Source organism: Bufo bufo, chromosome 6, assembly GCF_905171765.1.
Source record: "Bufo bufo chromosome 6, aBufBuf1.1, whole genome shotgun sequence".
NCBI lineage: Eukaryota > Metazoa > Chordata > Amphibia > Anura > Bufonidae > Bufo > Bufo bufo.
This window is the reverse complement of record NC_053394.1, coordinates 211,565,047-211,583,801: the sequence shown is the minus strand read 5'-3', so window position 1 is coordinate 211,583,801 and position 18,755 is coordinate 211,565,047. Positions and strand designations below refer to the sequence as shown.

The following is an 18,755-nucleotide window of genomic DNA, read 5'->3' as shown; positions in this document are numbered from 1 at the left end:
ATCGTTTTCTTAAAAGCATTATATTAGGCCTAATTGTACTATGGCGGTAGAGGGCATTTTTGAAGACAAATGAAATTGCATGGTCGGTATGGTCAAAACTAGTGTAAAAGAAAACTGGAAATTCAATCTTTTATTTTCAGAGCTCCTTTGGAAAATGAAAGGTGGAATCTGCTTGCTATGGGCAACTACAACAGTTTTCCTTTATACAAGTTTTGATAAATCTCACCCATAGAGTATTTTTATGAAAACCGAAATAAAAAAAAATTATCCACAGCAAAGATTTTCTATATATATTTTACAAGCCAAAACGTAACTGATTGAAATGGACAATACTTTTTAAAATTCTTGGCTACTGCATATGAGAGCCTGTCATCAAGTTCTTTCCACTTGCCGCATGATTTTTAGTGACATTACTTCCCTAGATGCATTGGGAGTTGTCAGAGCTAGATCCTTCTTTACAATCATAACTCTAATACAAGCTGCTTACTTTTAACCACAACCACATAAAGCTAATCTACCAGCAATGGCTGAATTGCTAATAATTGATTTGCTGTTTTGTTATAACTAACTTGTCCCCACCCTTATGTTTTGACCCTTTGTTAATTTCTTACCTATATTTTATGTTATTACTATTATTCATTTATTTGTCTGACTCTAACATAGCTGTTGATTTCTGCTTTTTCAAAAATCATGTACTATACTCACATACCTCTCCACTGCTGCTCCCTTTGAAAAGTCAAATGTATCTTATGAGTCATTAAGTACATGCCAGGTTTTCATCTTAATGCCTTTATCTGGTAGGTTTAACTGAAGATTGTATTTGTAATAAGCAGTTGAAGGAGTCTTTTTAATGTTTTTTTTATCACTTTATTCTGGACTCAAGAAATTTGAAGGGAAGTCTTAACAAAGCGAGCAAGCTGAAAAAAAATAGAAATAAAGGATTAGATACAAATAAAGACCCAGAGAAAAAACTTAGGGGGACATTTATTAAGACCGGCGGTTTAGAATCCGGTCTTAGTCTCTCTGCACTGCCGGTGGATGCGCCAAAGTTATGTGGAGGCACAGGCTTCTACATAACTTTGGCGCTTCCACCAGCAGGCCATGCGACATACTAAAGTCTACGTCAGTACCCATGCTGGTGTAGATTTAAAGGATAACTGTCATATTTTCATAAAAAAATCTATTTTGGCATATGTTACTGCTGCAGCAGCATTATGCATAAAGCAATCTTTAGTTTCTTCACTTACCACTGTTTTCCTTGAGTTTTCCCCTTAGTTACGGCTGTTTTGAATCCTACATTATGAGGATCTTCTCAAGATGGCTCCTCTGCCAGTTCTCTGAGGCCAAAACTGCTTTCCCTCACTTCCCATACTCACTTGCTGTAGCCAGCAGCTTCCTTCCAGCCAAACAGATTGGATTACTGAGAGACACGCCTCCTCACTCTGAAGCCTAATGCAGGCATGCAGTGTGAAGGACCACTCCTCTGTCTTCCTAGCCAGAGACAGATGAGTCATAGCAACGGTCTTTTAAGGGAGCAGTGGAAACGGACAGGAGACATTAATGAAAGCTGTTATTATAAGGTAATTACAGATCTTTTGGCAATCATTGACAGACTAACTCAGGTATACATGCCTAGCTCGAATAAACTAGCAAATAAAAAAAAATATGACAGTTATCCTTTACGTAATTTTCCATGGCAAAAACTGGCATGGGAAATGATAACTGAACCGCGCCTGCCAGCCCGACCCCTACCACATCATGCCCCCTTTTCTCTGCACTCTGCAAGTGGCATGAGTGGCAAAAAAACCTCACAGATTTAACTGCAAAAAACATTGCGACAAAATCTGCGACTTTAGAACGCCAATAAGTGGTATATAATTCATGATAAATTCCCCCCTTAGGATTTATATTACAGGTGTATTAAATTGTATAAACAGACTTTTTTATTCATCCAGTGCATCTAAAATAAAAAAAAGGCAAGCTACTACAAACAAAACCCCCAGTCATACTCCCTTCAGGCTGTCCCATACTCCTTGCTAATGCACATTTGGTAGGCTAGCAAGAAGTATGAAGAAATGTGAAAGAGAATATGACTACATAGGATTTTTGTTTGTAGTCTGTTACCATGGAGATACATGATCTGTTTAGGACATATGGAAAGAAACAAAGGGAACTTTGCAATGAATGCTATTTGCATGAACATTGGAAGAAAAAACATATTGATTGTGAAGCAGAAAATAGACATTAATAATTTTATAGTGTGGAGATTATACATGTGAATTTATTTATTATTATTATTATTATTATTATTATTATTATTAATAATAATTTTACTCACTTATATAGTGCTGGCATATTCCACAGCACTTTACTGTCCCCAGTGGGGAATTGCCTGGATAATCCATAGTCCATGATTGTAAAAGATTAAGCAATATTTTATTAGCTCTATTTAGTAAATAAGGGAGATATGGTGGAGAGGTATGCAGTTGGACTAGTAGTTTCTGCACAAAAGTTTTGTTTATAGTATTTGTGCCTATTTTAGTTGTTTTTATTAAGTTACTTTTTTACTTTATATAATTTGATTGGGGGAGGGTGATGTCTTGGTGTCCACAAATTTCTTATCAATATATTTGATTGGAAATCTATATTTTTTTTCTTGTTGTTTGCAGAAGCAGAAAGCGGTATGGCTTTCAACATTAACTGTGCCTAACCCTCCTTCACCAAACTTCACCCTAACCTCTCCTCCTCACCTCTGGACCCATAATCAGGAGATCCCTTCGAAGGAAAACATACACAAAAACTGGCTGTCTCCTATTTTTTCATCTGTATACAAATACATACATGCATACATATGTATATATAGATATGCGCATATATATTAAACATATATATGACTGTACATATGTATATATATATTTATAATTTGGATATATTTTTATATACACTTATGGATGTGAGAGATAATGTAGTACAGTCACTGCTCAAATTATGCTAAAGTTTGTAGACCTACTAGTTACAAATCTATTGTATGCTAATGAAATAATATTTTTATATATTGCTGAAATATTTCTACCTATTTATCCATCTCTCAGATGCATTCTGTGTATATAGATATTCCTGTAAAAGTGCATGGATACCGTACATATATCCCTAAGCATATGTATGCAAACATTACACATGCACCTATATCTGTATGTGTCTGTATATAAATGCTGCACGTATATATGTATTTTACAAAGATACATATGTACATTCATTAAGATAAGACAAATATCACTAAACTTAAATGTACTCTCCTGCTACCAAGTCTCAGTGTATTTCTGACCTCCCACTGTCGCTTTAACTTCTTTGCAGGAATCTGGTTAATCCCTTCACTGCCAGCAGGCTAGGTCACTAATTGTCACTGGCATATAGGGGGTTAAAGGCTTCTGTTGTCAGTGAATAATGGAAATTATCATTTTCAGGTCTCTGTTCCCCCAGGTGGCACTGTGTGTTTCTGTGGCTATGTTTTGTGTATGTCTTTGTCATTCTGTATGTGTTTCACACTGCTCCCCCATCTCTCCCCAGTGTCTCAGTCTTCAGTCAAATGTGCCATTTGTACATCACAATTTGTTCATTTTCACTATATCACAGATTATGGTAGACTATTAAAGGGGTTTCCTTGATTAAAAAAGAAGGCTCTGGCTTTTTCTCCTTGAACGTTGCCAGAAAAATCCAGGCTTTGCTTGGACAAGGGTGGTTAGACTGTTTCTGGAGAAAAGGCAGATACTTTTATTCTAATCCGAGATGACCCCTTTTAGCCCTAGTAAAGAAGCCCCCTCTTCTGATAACACTCCACATGTTGTTTGTAGTATTTAATATTATCCTGTTAGTTATGAATGCAGCATATCAAGTTATTAAGTATGGTTTGTTCCTGCAAACGATACCATTTGTTTAATTTATGATATAAGGATAGATTGAGTTTACTAACTACACTTTTGCCCTAACCTCCTGTTTTCGAAGGGTTTGCATACCTCTCCATGGCTTTTGTCTGAGCAAACTGACATACTGTATAACATAAGCAATACACAAGTAAATTTAGCTTTGATAGTATAGGATGTTCTAGTTTTTTTCCTGTACTATACAATAACGAGATGGTTCTAATAGTGCTTTCACACAATTGTGATGCAGTTTTTTTTGTATGCCGCTTTCAAAGCCAAAGCAAGGGGTGAATAGTAACAAGAGGGCATTATATATGATTTTAGATCTCTCTCTTGTTTTTTTAAATCCACTTCTAGTTTTAGCTTCAAAAACTGTTCAAAAAATTTATCAAAATGTTATATGTGAAAAACCCTACCCACAGTATCCTACGCTCATATTTCAGTTATCAAGTTCAATACAAAAACAAAACAAAAAAAAAACATGTATGGTCCAGGGTATGTTCAAGTCCAAGTTTTGGGGTTTTGTTTTGAAGTTCAATACAACCAACACAAAAACTGTTGAAAGGCATATTCTGAAAGGGAATTTATAATCTTTTTTTTTTAACTAATTAAAGAAGATAGTGAAACATAATCCTTTTATCCCTTTATGATTTTATTTTCTGATAGATAATTTTTTAATTCTATTTCTTGTACATGATCATGGGGAAGACATCTTACCTGAACTATGATAAGCAGCATTTTGAGATATGCTTTATAGCATCCATATGAACTATATGGAACAATAATACACATGAGATGTTCATTGACGTCAGTGTGAGAATTTTCTAGGCATGCATTGTGAACTGCACAGAGGTCATTGTGCAGGGAGGGGAAGTATAGGATAAACTGTTAAAGGTAAATCCAGTGAGATGAGATGACTACTAAAAAGTGATTCCACAGAAGAGTGTTAGCATATGATTAGGCTTAAAGGTCAGTGTGAAAACCTCAGCATTATAGAATTTTTAAAATATATGTTTAACAGAGAAACCTGAATAAAATATTGGGTCATTTTCTGATTACACATTTTCTTTAAAACAAATGCAAAATTGAATAAATGGTAGAGATTCAGAGATTGCCATATGCAGTCTCAGTAGAAACCACTGGTCCAAACCAGTGAGTTCTTACCAGTTCAGTAGAATCCAGATAAACAGCAACAGTCCTTCAGTGTCTTCTTTACTCAGTCTGCCTTACAGTGTACTCAAGACAACAGTTTGGATTTACAAAAATAATTGCTTGAAAAGGGCTTTTTTTAAAGCCAAAATATACTTTTTGAGTGTACTATATAGGATACTGAATAAAGAAAGATTGTAGGACAAGCAGATGTCTTCTTGCTTTTTACATACATTTCCTATGATAAGAAAATGACCTATTGGTTCAACCAACTTTTTACATTAAATGGGTTGTCTCATCTCAGTGTTACCAGGGCGAGAAGAAAATAAGCCCTGACCATCAGGTGGCCGCCAAACTAGAGCGTCCTAGGTGCTCACTGTTACAGTAAGTCCTATTGCAGTGCATGGAAGCTACATAAACAGTGTAGCAAAGCAAGGTATGTTGTTTCCGAGTTAGGGAAATAGCATTGCTTGCTGTACTATGCTGTTTCTGTAGCCTCCAGGCACTGCCACTAAAACAACAAGTACCTAGGATGCTGCTTTGTTTTCCGGCCACCTGATGGTTGGGACAGTCTCATATCGCTTTAGTAATGGCGAGATGAGACTACTCCTTTAAGCACACTTCTTTCAAGGTTTATATTCCAATAGTAATAACTTGTAGTATATTTTATCGAAGTTAAACAGACATCTCCTTTAAGTTGGAGACAAGTAATACAAGATCCTAGCATTGACAATAGCTGAAAGGGGAAGTTCTGTTTCTTTCCATTTACTCTACAATGACCCATGCATGTCACTTAGCATGCCCACAACGTTCCCACATAAGTCAATAGATCATTTTCTAACTTTGGTGCCTGTTGTAAAATAAAGGCTCCTTTATACTGCTCAAATGAGCAGGCAATTGTTTGGAAGGAAGCGTTCCTAAACTGACAATGACTTGCTCGATCAGTGGTACAATTACACAGGCATATTATCGCTAACAAGTATTTGTAGAAAGGCTCGTTAGCGATAATCTGCCCCAACTTCGGGCAGTGTAAAGAGACCTTACGTTTCATCAATTTCTGTTTGCAAATCAAGGTTCAGCTTTCTCATAGTCAGGTAATGAAATGTCAGAAAATTAACAGTGATTAGAAAGAAAGACATTTGTTCATTGTACAGCATAATTGGTAATAAAGTACGTGAGGTACATACAGCTCTTTACTCATAAACAGAACATATTTTTCTATGCAGAGCTCCTATCATGTATAAATGGAAAAAGGTAGCTTTGCTTGCTAATGTTGACTGCAACTAAAACACAAAACATTAAAGTAGCACTCCCACAGAAAATTTGATTCTCTGACCTGTTAGAAAGGTTCATGATGTAAACTGTAGTGAATGTAATCTTGTCACCAATGACTGTATTTTTGAGTTATAACCACCCTTCTGATCCTCAGCTGTGTCATGTAACTAACTTTCTGATCTCCAACTGATACAGGGCAGGAAGTCACTTCTATATTCATTCCTATGAGACTGACATTGAGGCTTACTTAGCAATTCATAGAGAAACTAGCTTCCTGTCCACACATAAGAGAATGTGTTATTTAGAAAGTCAGACTGCTTGTCACATGACACAGCTGAGGACCCTAAGGGAGAGGATAGCTCACAAATACAGTCACTGTAGATTACCTTAAACTAGGGTGTTGCCGTTGCATGTCGTTGCACCCAGAGGCTTCGCTGATTCTCTTCCAGGCTGCAAGTCCACCACTGTGACTGAAAGGGCCAGGCAGTGAAGACATACTCATGCCTGGCCCTGTAGTCTAACATCAGTGCGTTCAGTGCATGTGCAGTATAGGACTTGAGATCGCTGGGCAGATGCGCAGTCAGATTTCATCTGCCCAGTGATCTCCAGATCTGCTGGTGCAAGACTTCAGGGCCAAGGCCTGTCATTCAAAGTGGTGGGGGCACGACTTGAAAGAGAATGTGTGGAGCTTCTGGGTGCAAGGGCAATGCCCTTTTGCACCAAGGGGCTAATTTGCATATTATTAAAAGGCTGATTTCTCTGAATTAGGGGAATGGATCAAGCTGGGAACAAGAGCATAAAGATGTGCTGACAAGAGCACATCCACCGTTTGAGATTGATTTATATGAAGATATTAGGTGACAGATTCCCTTTAACACTAATATCCACATATAGATTGTGCTACCAAACAATGATTTTCACAACTTGTGTATACTTTGGTCATTTCATGCTTAACCAGAAATATAGTCCTTTTGCTGTTCCTGGTGACCAAGTTGTATATTGAGTTTTACTGCCTAGCCCTTGGAGATGCAACCAGCTGAAACTATTCTTATTTTATATAATACCAATGTTATATTCTCTGAGCTGCCCTGGGGATTTAGTTCTGTTAGAGTTTTTGAAAAGTCTGTGCTGTTATTGCCTGTCATTGGTAACCAATTGGCTCCTTAAATTCATGTGCCAATATGGTATCTAAGTGTCACACATACATTTTGTTGATTAAATTGTGCGGTGAGCAGTCCCTAAGTATGTCTAGTCCCTGTAGACGCCATTAAATACTGTCCTTTCCCAGATGACCAAGTAGTAATGTGTTTGGTTTTGTCTTTATTAGTTCATAATATAGTAGTGGTATAGCTAGTCCCCAGTATCCAGTAGCTATTACTTTCTGCCACTCTTCAGACAAAAGGGCACTTCTAGAAAACCACTTTAGCAGCTATCTTCTCTTGAAAGGAAAAGGTGTATTAGCCACACTTCATAGCAGCATGACAAATGTTGCCAGATAACAGTAATTCTGGATCATATGGAAAAAATCTTATTTTTCTTATCAGTTCCTTTCTTAAGGCTTGCTATCCAAAGTGTTTCCATCTTCTCATTATTTAGCCTGTTTCCTAAACTTAAACTGTTTGACATCAGCTTGGTGTTAACTTGAAGAGTGGGCTGTTCTCCTGCCCTACTCGGTGGTTTGTCTTGTCTGTGTGCAGTGTTTTATTGACATTCATCTGACATCTGTTTGTCCTTTCCTATGGGTGTGGTTTGGGATTCTCCTCAAGAAACTTCCTGCAAGTTTGGTAACTGCAGAGAAGTTATTGCAACATAGGGAGTTGCATTATGGCCAGTCTTGTTGTCTTTAAGAAGCTTTAATTGTGAATGCATGATTTGTTTACATGGAGTGCCAAGAAAACCCAAAACTGTTGGCTAATGGTGAGGTTTCAAATATGCAGGAAAGCCATGTGCTTGGTACAGCATGTGCCTTTTGACTACTACAATTTCAAACAGTTAAACATTGCAAATTTTTTAACATTATATAATTAAAGACCAGTGATGTTTTCTTGCATTCTGAAAGTAAGTGAAACCCATAAAGCAAAAACTTTCTATTCATATAAACATTCAACAAGATCAATATGAAAAATCCTCTCTAGAAATGCAGAGGTTAATGCAAATTTATTAAACTACACAAAACAACTAAACATATTTTAAAGAGGACTTGTCACATGTTTTTAAAAAAAACCTCATACCTCTGTTGTTGTCCCACCTAAAGAGAATCCGATGCATATGTGGAAAATTTTCAATCCAACCAACCCTCCTACAGCTAATCTCTAACACTAAAGACATATTTGGATGGTCAATACATTCAATGCTACTAAATATACAGGAGAATACAGCACTACAGCACATACATGTTACATCCAGCGACATCCTCTTTGATTACACATCTTCCCTTTCCTCATCTTCTGCATTCATTCCAGACTGCCATGATGACTTATTTTTGCTTTATCTGCAGAGTATGCCACACAGACATCTTAGGTTCTTCATTTATATTTTTCCATCATCCTCCCCCTCCTGGAGTCCTAACATTGTTATCTTGCTACTATCCCCAATATTGTGCCCATTGTGCTTCCCAGTGCCCCCAAATACTATACTGCATAAATAATAGTGCCATACAGCTAGTACCCTCATAATAATAGTGCTACCAAAAGTCCCACCAATATTAATAATTCTCTCCCAGAGTGTTTTCATTAGTAACAGTGCCCCTGAAATTTATAATGCTCCCATGGGTGCTTCTGTTAGTAATAGTGCCTTCCATATTGTGTCAAATAATAATCATAATAATAATAATAATGCACTCATAGTACCCTTGGTAATTATAATACCCCATATTGTCCATAGTGACCCCCCCCCCCATAGTAGTAATACCCATAATAGTGCCTCCAGTAGTAATAAAGCTCCTCATAGTGCAATAGTGATAAAGACCCATATAGTCCCTCAGTAGTAAAATAGACCTTCATAGGGCCTCCAGCAGTGGAAAAAGTTCACAGATTGCTCCCAGCAGTAATGAAGCCCACCAGTAGTAAAAAAAAAAAAAGCCCTTCACAGTGCCGCCAGTATTTATAATGCCTCCTGTAGTGACCCAAGTAATTATAATGCTCACTATAGTGACCTCAGTATCTATAATGCCCCCTAGTAGTTTCCTAAGGCTTGATCGATGACTTTGGGTTTGTCAGATGCAAGTGAAAAAAATGTTTGACCTCTGCCAAAAGATCTCTAAGATAGGTGTTTTTCATGATTTACTTTCCATCATAAATCTAGGGTAACACTTTAAGGAAAGCGGTTTTCTGTTTCGGGATGACAGTACCGCAGCATTGTGAATTTCTTTAGTAGTAAGTCAGATGAGCAGAGTGTGTCATATTGATGCAAATGGTATTAATATTGTGTTCAATCAACATCCATGATTCTGGTGTTCAGGTTGCCAAAAAAATTTGGTCACGTGCAGTGTTTCTCAATATTTCTATGTCAAGTACACCTACAGTTGTGTTCAAAATTATTCAACCCCCACTGAAATTGAGTGTTTTGGCCAGTTTGACATTGATTTTGATCATTTCAGTCATCTTGTTTACAATTAAATCAAAGAGGCACTTGTAAGTCAGACAAATATAACATAACATTTATAATGAAATAACCACAAATGTCTTTTCTGTGCTCACATCGTTATGAGTTTTATTCAACCCCCAAGTGACATTCAATCTTAGTACTTAGTACAACATCCTTTTCCAGTTATAACAGCTTTTAAACGTGAAGCATAGCTTCACATTCTTAGGCTTGCGCGCTGCAACTGCTTTCTTTAGGTCCCACCAGAGGTTCTCAATCGGATTTAAGTCTGGTGACTGCGATGGCCACTTCAAAATGTTCCAGCCTTTATTCTGCAACCATGCTCTAGTGGACTTGGAGGTATGCTTGGGATCATTGTCCTGTTGAAAGGTCCATAGTCTCCCAAGCCTCAGGTTTGTGATGGACTGCATCACATTTTCATCCAATATCTCCTGGTACTGAAGAGAATTCATGGTACCTTGCACACGCTGAAGCTTCCCTGTACCTGTAGAAGCAAAACAGCCCCAAAGCATGATTGACCCCCCGCCATGCTTCACAGTAGGCAAGGTGTTCTTTTCTTCATAGGCCTTGTTCTTCCTCCTCCAAACATAGCGTTGATCCATGGGCCCAAACAGTTCTAATTTTGTTTCATCAGTCCACAGAACACTATCCCAAAACCTTTGTGGTTTGTCCACATGACTTTTGGCATACTGCAGTTGACTCTTATTATTCTTTGGAGACAGCAAGGGGGTGCGCCTGGGAGTTCTGGCATGGAGGCCTTCATTACGCAGGGTGCGCCTTATTGTCTGAGCTGAAACTTCAGTACCCACATCTGACAAATCTTTTTTCAGTTCCTCAGCAGTCACACTGGGACTTTCCTCCGCTTTGCGCTTCAGGTAGCGCACAGCAGTCGAAGTCAGCATCTTCTTTCTGCCACAACCAGGTAGCGTTTCAACAGTGCCTTTTGCCTTGAATTTGCGAATGATGCTTCCTATGGTGTCTCTTGGTATGTTTAACATCTTTGCAATCTTTTTATAGCCATTGCCCTTCCTGTGAAGAGAAATCACCTCTTCTCTTGTCTTCCTGGACCATTCTCTTGACTTCACCATGTTTGTAAACACACCAGTAAATGTCTAGAAGGAGCTGAGTATCACAGTCCTTTTAAATCTGCCTAATTGGTGCTTATTATGCTTGATTGCTGCTCCTTGACATCCACAGGTGTTTTCAATACCGAAAACACTTGAATGAACCTCTGTTCTTAAGAGTGGTAGTCTTTAAGGGGTTGAATAATTGTGTCAATGAAGAAATCACAAAAAAAACATTTAATACTGTATTACAAAAACAATTGATGTCATTTTAGTTGCATTTGGTTCTTTAAAAAGTCCTTGTAAGATTTCATTCTGAACACAATTACAAATGTACACTAAATTCCCTAAAACCCTTTACGCCATTGGGGGTTGAATAATTTTGAACACAACTGTACTTAAATAATTGATATCAATCTACCCCTAACACTATGGTCAAACACTGTTCTATACTTCAAAAGCACACCAGAGGACAGACAAGTACCTTTTGGGACAGGACATGGACCCTCTGGTTCAGAATGCAGGATATAGTGTATATAATAACCATTATTGTTCATTTTAAGTATAGAGCTAAACTGGGCGACATCTATTTGATTATAAACGAATGCTTAGTCACATAGTTTGAATGAAATAAGCCTAGCTCAGAAAACTGACTAAAATACTAATCTATTTATCCAAACGCACCTATTTAGTTCTCCGAATGAATAACCTCTCAACACTAGAAATGGTGCCCTGCTTTCAGAATGCAATAGTGTTGCAACATTGGTTTGCTAAAGCATGTTAATTAATGTGCATGCATATCATGTGCTGTTTGGTTTGTTGAGTTGCAAAAAGTTAAATATGTATATTGGATTGTTATAAAATGCCTTTTGTTAGCTGGCATGGAACAGGGCTAACCCAAAAAAATCCTTCATTGCTCTTTTCACTTTTATTTTTTCAAACATTGGGCTGTAAATGGGTTGCAAGCACAGTATGTGTAAATGTATGGCATTGGTTGCCTATAACATTATACACCTGCCTTTACTGCATGGGGACAATGGTACAGAATAACTAGATCATAACATCAATGTTTTATTTTCGGTTTGCTCACATTGCATGAAATATGAAAAGATTTTTCCATGCTGCCCTCCCCTCCTTTCTCCCTTTTACTTATTTGGATTGTATTAGAGAATTATCCAGAATATAAACCACTGTTTACAGGATTAAAACTTTGTCAAGGAAGGATATGCAAACAAAATGTAAAAACATATACGCTATTCCTAGTTTTAGCATTAGAATTTTGTTTTAATTAAAGGGATTTTACCCTAAAGAACATTTATCACCTATGCAGGGGTAAGTGATAAATGTTAATAGCTGGGGGTCTGACTGCTGGGAACCCCAGAGATCTAGAGAACAGAGTTCCTCAAGTCTCCTGTATGAAAAGGATGGATCAGAAAAGTGCATGCATGATGACCGCTCCATTCAACTCTATGTTACCACTCTACTCCATCAGTCTCATAGAGGTGAATGGAGCAGTGGACACATGGAGCTCCATTCAGACAGGGGACTTTAGGACCTCTGTTCTCTAGAATGCTGGGGTTCCCAGCAGTCGGACTTTCAGCAATCATACATTTTTGGGGTTGCTGGTGGTCCTATCAGTCAGACCCCTAGTGATCATACATTTATCAACTGTCCTGTGAATAGGTGATACATATTCTTATGGAAAAGCCCCTTTCATGCATACAGTATATCATACAATTTGAATTAACAATGATTGGAGTGGCAGCTTCCATTACTTTATGTACACATATCTTTTATTTAATACAGAGACAGTTTTCAAACTGTTAATGTAGTATAAGTGTCTGACTTATGTGTCAGTCTTACGGCATGACCATTATTCAGAGGAGTAAAGATAAGACAATGATCCAGAGGACTAAAGATGTGACCGTTGCTTGTTGCTTACAAGATGAAAATGAAACCTATGCATTGTTCAGATAGTGTTGGTACTCTGTAAATTGTCCTTTACCATCTTAATGAGCATCTCAAGGATTACCTTGTCTCAGTGGAAAATTGTCAGGCCTATTTATCGTTAGACATGAACTATGATTTAAATTGCTAGTTCTCCCTTTGGACTTAATAGATCTATCAAACTTCAAGAAATGAGAATAGCCATTATCATTTGCCAGTATCTCTTATAGCTTTTTGTCATATAGATGTGACATTCAAACAGACATCACCTTGTTTGGTGTAGCTTAGCGTTGTAGACAGGAGGATATACATTGCAAAACTATTTTTCCCTTATGGAAATGAATGGCATGAAATTTATGCACACTGTGGATTGTATGCACGAATGGTATTGAAATGTGCATAGTTCGTAGATAAGCCTCTATATTGTACAACAGAGTATCCTTATAATTCATAAGGCAGCTTGCCAAGGGACCCAATCCAAACATCGGTATCTAAAAAGATTTGTTTACAGTAGGTCAGAAAATCAGGGTTGTTAGATCGCTAATACAATGTTATGTAAGTCTAGGCAATTTATATTAAGACGAATTCTGAGTAATCAGAATGAGTTGCTAGCTGTCCTGTACCATTTCCCTTTTCGGTTTAACAGGCAGGAGTTCCGTATGTGTGATTGTTTGTGCCTATTTAGCATAACATTTTTATACATAATTAATTGATGGCACATCAGTCAACAGTATCATATACTGTATTAATTCTATACTCTGTTAAAAAAGGAGGTTAAATGTAAATTCCAACTGGCACAAAAGTCCATTTATTTCTGAAAGCATGGTGAATTTTTCTGCTAATGATTTTGTTTGAGTGTGAGGATATTATTATTTCTTTATATCTGGTTTAAATGAGCAAATTCTGGTGTGCTATGAAAACAGGGCAGCAGTGAACTGTTATGGAACCAGGTTATACTTATGTTATTATACATTTATTTTGTTATAGTGTTTATCAGTCCATCGTTTTAAAATAGCAAAAACACATTAATACAAGTTATGAATTATTGCTAATCTAACCTTTGTGCCAGGAGCACAACTGTAGGAAGTGTAGAGGTTGTGTTTACACCTTAGGTTTGGAGTCTTCAGTGGCCCAAACTGGACCTCTGATCAATATGAGGAGACTAATAATAGTTGTAGGTCCTATTACAGATTTTGTATTGGGACTAGAGATGAGCGAATCGAAGTTGACGAAGTGGAATTCGATCCGAATTTCAGGAAAAATTCGATTTCCACTGAATCTGAATTTCCTCACGCTTCGTGGTAACGAATCACATTTGTTCCTAAAATGGCTGCTGCACGTGTTAGGACATGGAGCAAGGAACTCTGGGAATGAGGGATCACCCACAATGCCATGCCAAAATCCTCAGCCATCTTGGATTCAGCCATTTTCCAATGTACTTAGTGCAGTGAGAGACGTCAGCAGGGGCTAGGTACAGTGATAGAAAAGACTTTAAAACTTTTATTTTGCTGTATAGAAGTTCTGGGAAAGGATATGGAGAAATCATTCCACAGTATTGAAGCAGAACAGCGTTCAGTAAGAGGGTTTACAGCCTTGGTAATAGGAACAATCATATTACACCTTGCTGCACTGACTGAGGATCCAAATTGCCATTATACAGCTCTGTAATTCCAGAAAACCATTCTTGTTATTGGGGTGCAATGTTTATTACAATGAAATATTTCTACGTCTTATTTTCCCTTGTGCAGTTATATGTTATAAAACATTTTTTGGCTTGTATTAGTGGGAAAAAAGGGCTTATTAGCCGTTGTGTGGTGAAGTGAGAAAATTTCAGCCCATTTTGGTGTGTATTATTGGCAAAAAAATATATATTATTTGCCGTTCAACTGTGCAGTTATGTTCTAAAGCCCTTTTTGCCGTGTATTAGTGGCAAAAAAATATATATATTACTTGCCGTTCAGCAGTGCAGTTATATGTTCTAAAGCCTTTTGTGGCGTGCATAAGTGGAAAAAATAGGGGCCTATTTACCGTTTAGCGGTGCATTTATGTAACAATGTCAGCTGGCAGCCGCCAGCATGCAGTGCATCCTGCTATGTACCTCAGTCGAACTGCACACAAGGCTCCTCTTCTTCGCTGCAGGCTCCGGACCCGCTTTCCTGCACTGTCGCGGGCAGCGACAGCTTCAGTTGTACCTTGTAGGAGCCGCACGCGTCCTATTTCTTTAAGGGTTTGTGGACGGCCCTGATTCCGCCTTCTCTCCAATCCCGGCCAGGCACCACCTTTATATGGGTGCTTCCCCCTTCCTGTGATGCCTGAGCAATATTGTAGTTTTCTACAGCAAAGGTTCCAGCTTGTTGTTCCCGTGTTGTTATCCTGCTTAGGACCTTAGCCTGTAACCTGACCTCATCTCTGCCTGATCCTCCTGTACCTCACTGCCCTCAAGTGTATGATTCAGATTGTCGACCACGCCTTTGTCTGCTGTTCAGCTTGTTACACCTGCTGCACCTGAGCTATTCAGCTCTGCTGTTCTAACAGCTCCAGCCTGCTAAATCACTAACTCAGCTCTGCTTCATCTGACTCTGCTGCTGCGCTCCTTCCATCCAGTGACAGCTCGCTCCACCTGCCTGTATCCTCAGTGCTTGCACTGGGGCATTCTGGCCTGCTCGGACAGCTGCCACTTAACAGGGACCACTCTTGCGGTAGCGACCTGGTGCCTCCCCTGCAGCTAAGACCAGCTTCTGCATCTTGGAGCGGGATAAAGGATGAAAACCAGGGGAACACTTAGACTCCGCTCCCAAGTTTGGCCCAAAGCCAAACCGGTAAGTGGCACAGCGAGTCCACACCCGTTGGAGCATTACAATTTATATGTTCTAAAGCCCCTTTTGGTGTTTATTAGTAGCACAAAAACATTTTTTTCTGTTCAGCTGTGCAATTATATGTTCTAAAGCCCTTTTTCGTGTGTATTAGTGGGAAAAAAATATATATTATTTGCCGTTCAGCGGTGCAGTTATATGTTCTAAAGCCTTTTGTGGCATGTATAAGTGGGAAAAAATAAGGACCTATTTGCCATTCAGCGGTGCAGTTATATGTTCTAAAGCCCTTTTTGGCGTATATTAGTGGGGAAAAAAAGGGCTTATTAGCCGTTGTGTAGTGAAGTGAGAAAATTACTGACTTTTTTGGGGTGTTTTAATTTCCTTTTTATTTGTTAATTTGATCTAACAGTATGTCAGACAGAAAAGTGCCAGGCCCTGCACAGGGGAATGGCAGAGACCTAAATGATTATGTCACAGGCACAGGTTGCATCAGTGTAAGGGGGTGTGGCAGCAGGAGTCGCAGCGAGAGGCCTGAGCTCCCGTTGTCATCTAGCAGTCGTGTCTTGATCAGCAACCCAGCAGTTCTTGAACGGTTGACTCGGTCATCCACTTCGTCCCAAGTGACATCAGACACCCCCAGCTAAGAGTAGGTGGGTTCATCAGACACAACCCTTAATTGGCATGGCCCAGGAGCAGGGCCTGTGCCCTCACCTGTCCTCAATCTTCCTCTGTCCTTTTCTGTTCCCTCAGCCAGAAAAGTATTATATGCTGTGGGCTCAGCACCACTATACAGCGAGGACGAGCTACTAGAGGACAGTCAGCAGCTACTGGCCAGCCAATATGTGGAGGAGATATCCGCCGCTTCCTCCGGTAGGCGGGCAAGTAGTGATGAGGAGAGTGGCATGGGAGCTGGTGTTGCGAACGGTCAGGCTCCTGACCCAGAGACCGTTGAGGAGGACATGAGTGAAGTGCAGACAGTAATCGATGATGATGATGTAGCTGATTGCACTTGGGAGCCGGGTGAATTAGGGGCTTCATCATCATCGGGAGAAGAGGGTGGCAGCTTGCCCGTGAGGCAGAGGCGGAGCCAGCAAGTGGATATTGTGGCCGGGAGTCAGCAGGGTTGCAGCAGTGGGAGGTCAGCAGAAAAACGTGCCCGGAGTGGACCACCCGCTTTGCAGAAGCCTACCTGCCCGGAAAGTAGTGATGCAGGGGTTCACGGAAGCAGCAGTGTTGGGGGTAAAATCACCTACTCGGCGGTGTGGCAGTTTTTTGTTCAGCCTCCGAAGGAGGTGAACATGGCCATTTGTTGAATCTCTGGGCATAAGGTAAAGCATGGCCAGGGTGCCAATGTTGGCACCACGGCCCTGTGTCAACATATGCAGCGTCACCATAAAGTGGCCTGGGAGAACCGTGGCTGTGATGGTCCAGCCTGCAGTAGCAACCGTTGCATCACCCAGTGACACGCACCTGATTTCAGGCAGTCAAGGCTCCGTCATCTCAGCCGAAGGGAGCTGTCTGTCCTTCCCATCATCTTCTGGTCCTGATGCTCCTGCTCCTCCTACTCCTTGTCAGTCATTCTGTCAACAATCAATCACCGAAGCGATTGCCAAGAAACAACAGTATGTGCGCACTAATACAACGGCGCAGAAGCTGAATGTGCTCCTGGCCAAGTTGCTGGAGCTGCAGTCCCTCCCTTTCTAAGTGGTGGACTCTGCACCTTCCAGAGGACTGACGGCTCTTGCCAAGCCGAGGTGGAGTATTCCAAGCCATAATTTCTTTGCCAAAAAGGCAGTACCAGTCCTGCATATGTATGTAGAGCAGAAGGTTGGCCAGTCCTTGAGCCTGTGCATGGCAGCGCCGACGTGTGGAGCTGTAAATACGGTCAGGGATAATACATGTCCTTTACGGCCCACTGGGTGAATAGGGTTGCTGCTCAGCTACACCAGCAACTTGGCCAGGTGACGCCGCTTCCACCTCTTTGTGCTCACACCGTTGGTCCTGCGACAATATCCGTATCCTCAGCCTCCACTGCAGGGACAATTCACAGTGCCCCTCTAGCATACCACATATGCAGAGCACGGCGGCGTCACGCTGTTCTGCACCTGGTTTGCCTGGGCGAACTGAGTCACACAGGTGAGGAACTGCTCCATGTCCTTCATCAAGAAATTAAATCCTGGCTTTCTCCACGACAACTCAAAATCAGAACCATGGTGACCGACAACAGGAAAAACATGGTGTCGGAGCTGCGTCAAGGAGGGCTGAGCCATGCGCCCTGCATGGCACAAATGTTCAATCTGGTTGTCAAGTGGTTCCTAAAGTCTTCCACTCATCTGCAAGACATCCTAAAAATGGCCAGGAAACTTTGCATGCACTTCAACCACTCGTTCACCGCAAAGCACACCCTTCTTGAACTGCAGCGGCAGAACGGCATCCCCTAACATAGGCTGATATGTGACGTTTCCACCCGTTGGAATTTCACCCTCTATATGTTGGACCGACTATACGAGAAAGACCATAAAAAATTTATTGATGATCCAAGTGGACAGGAGTACTCCCCAGTGTATCTTCGATGTCAGTCAGTGGCAGCTCATGCGTGACACTAGGCCCTTTGAGTAGGCCACGTTATTTGTCATTCGCTAGGACTACGGGAAGAACAACCTCATTCCACTGGAACAGTTGCTGGAATATCTGGCTGGTCAGGGGACTGGAGACGTGGAGCCTAGATCTCACGACCAAATGAGCCTTGTAGGGTCTGAACTGGAGGAGGAGGACATTGGAGCACAAGCAATGTGTAATTAAATGGTTTTCTAGACAGGTGACAGGAGCAGCCAGAGGAGCTACAGGGTGATGAGGAAGATGAGGCAGAGGACCCAGACAATCCGTGGCAGTATGCTGTGGAAATGGAGGCAGGGAAACCCTCTGAGTCACTTGCGCAAAAGGGTCCACTGCATGCTCATTTGCTTGGGTAGTGACAGCCGAAT

At 40.2% G+C, this 18,755-nt stretch overlaps 1 protein-coding gene across 1 annotated transcript in view; it reads left to right on the top strand.

The window, feature by feature from the left end:
- Nucleotides 1-18,755, top strand: part of KCNMA1 (potassium calcium-activated channel subfamily M alpha 1) — a 736,200-nt gene that overhangs the window by 493,263 nt on the left and 224,182 nt on the right. The window lies entirely within an intron of this gene.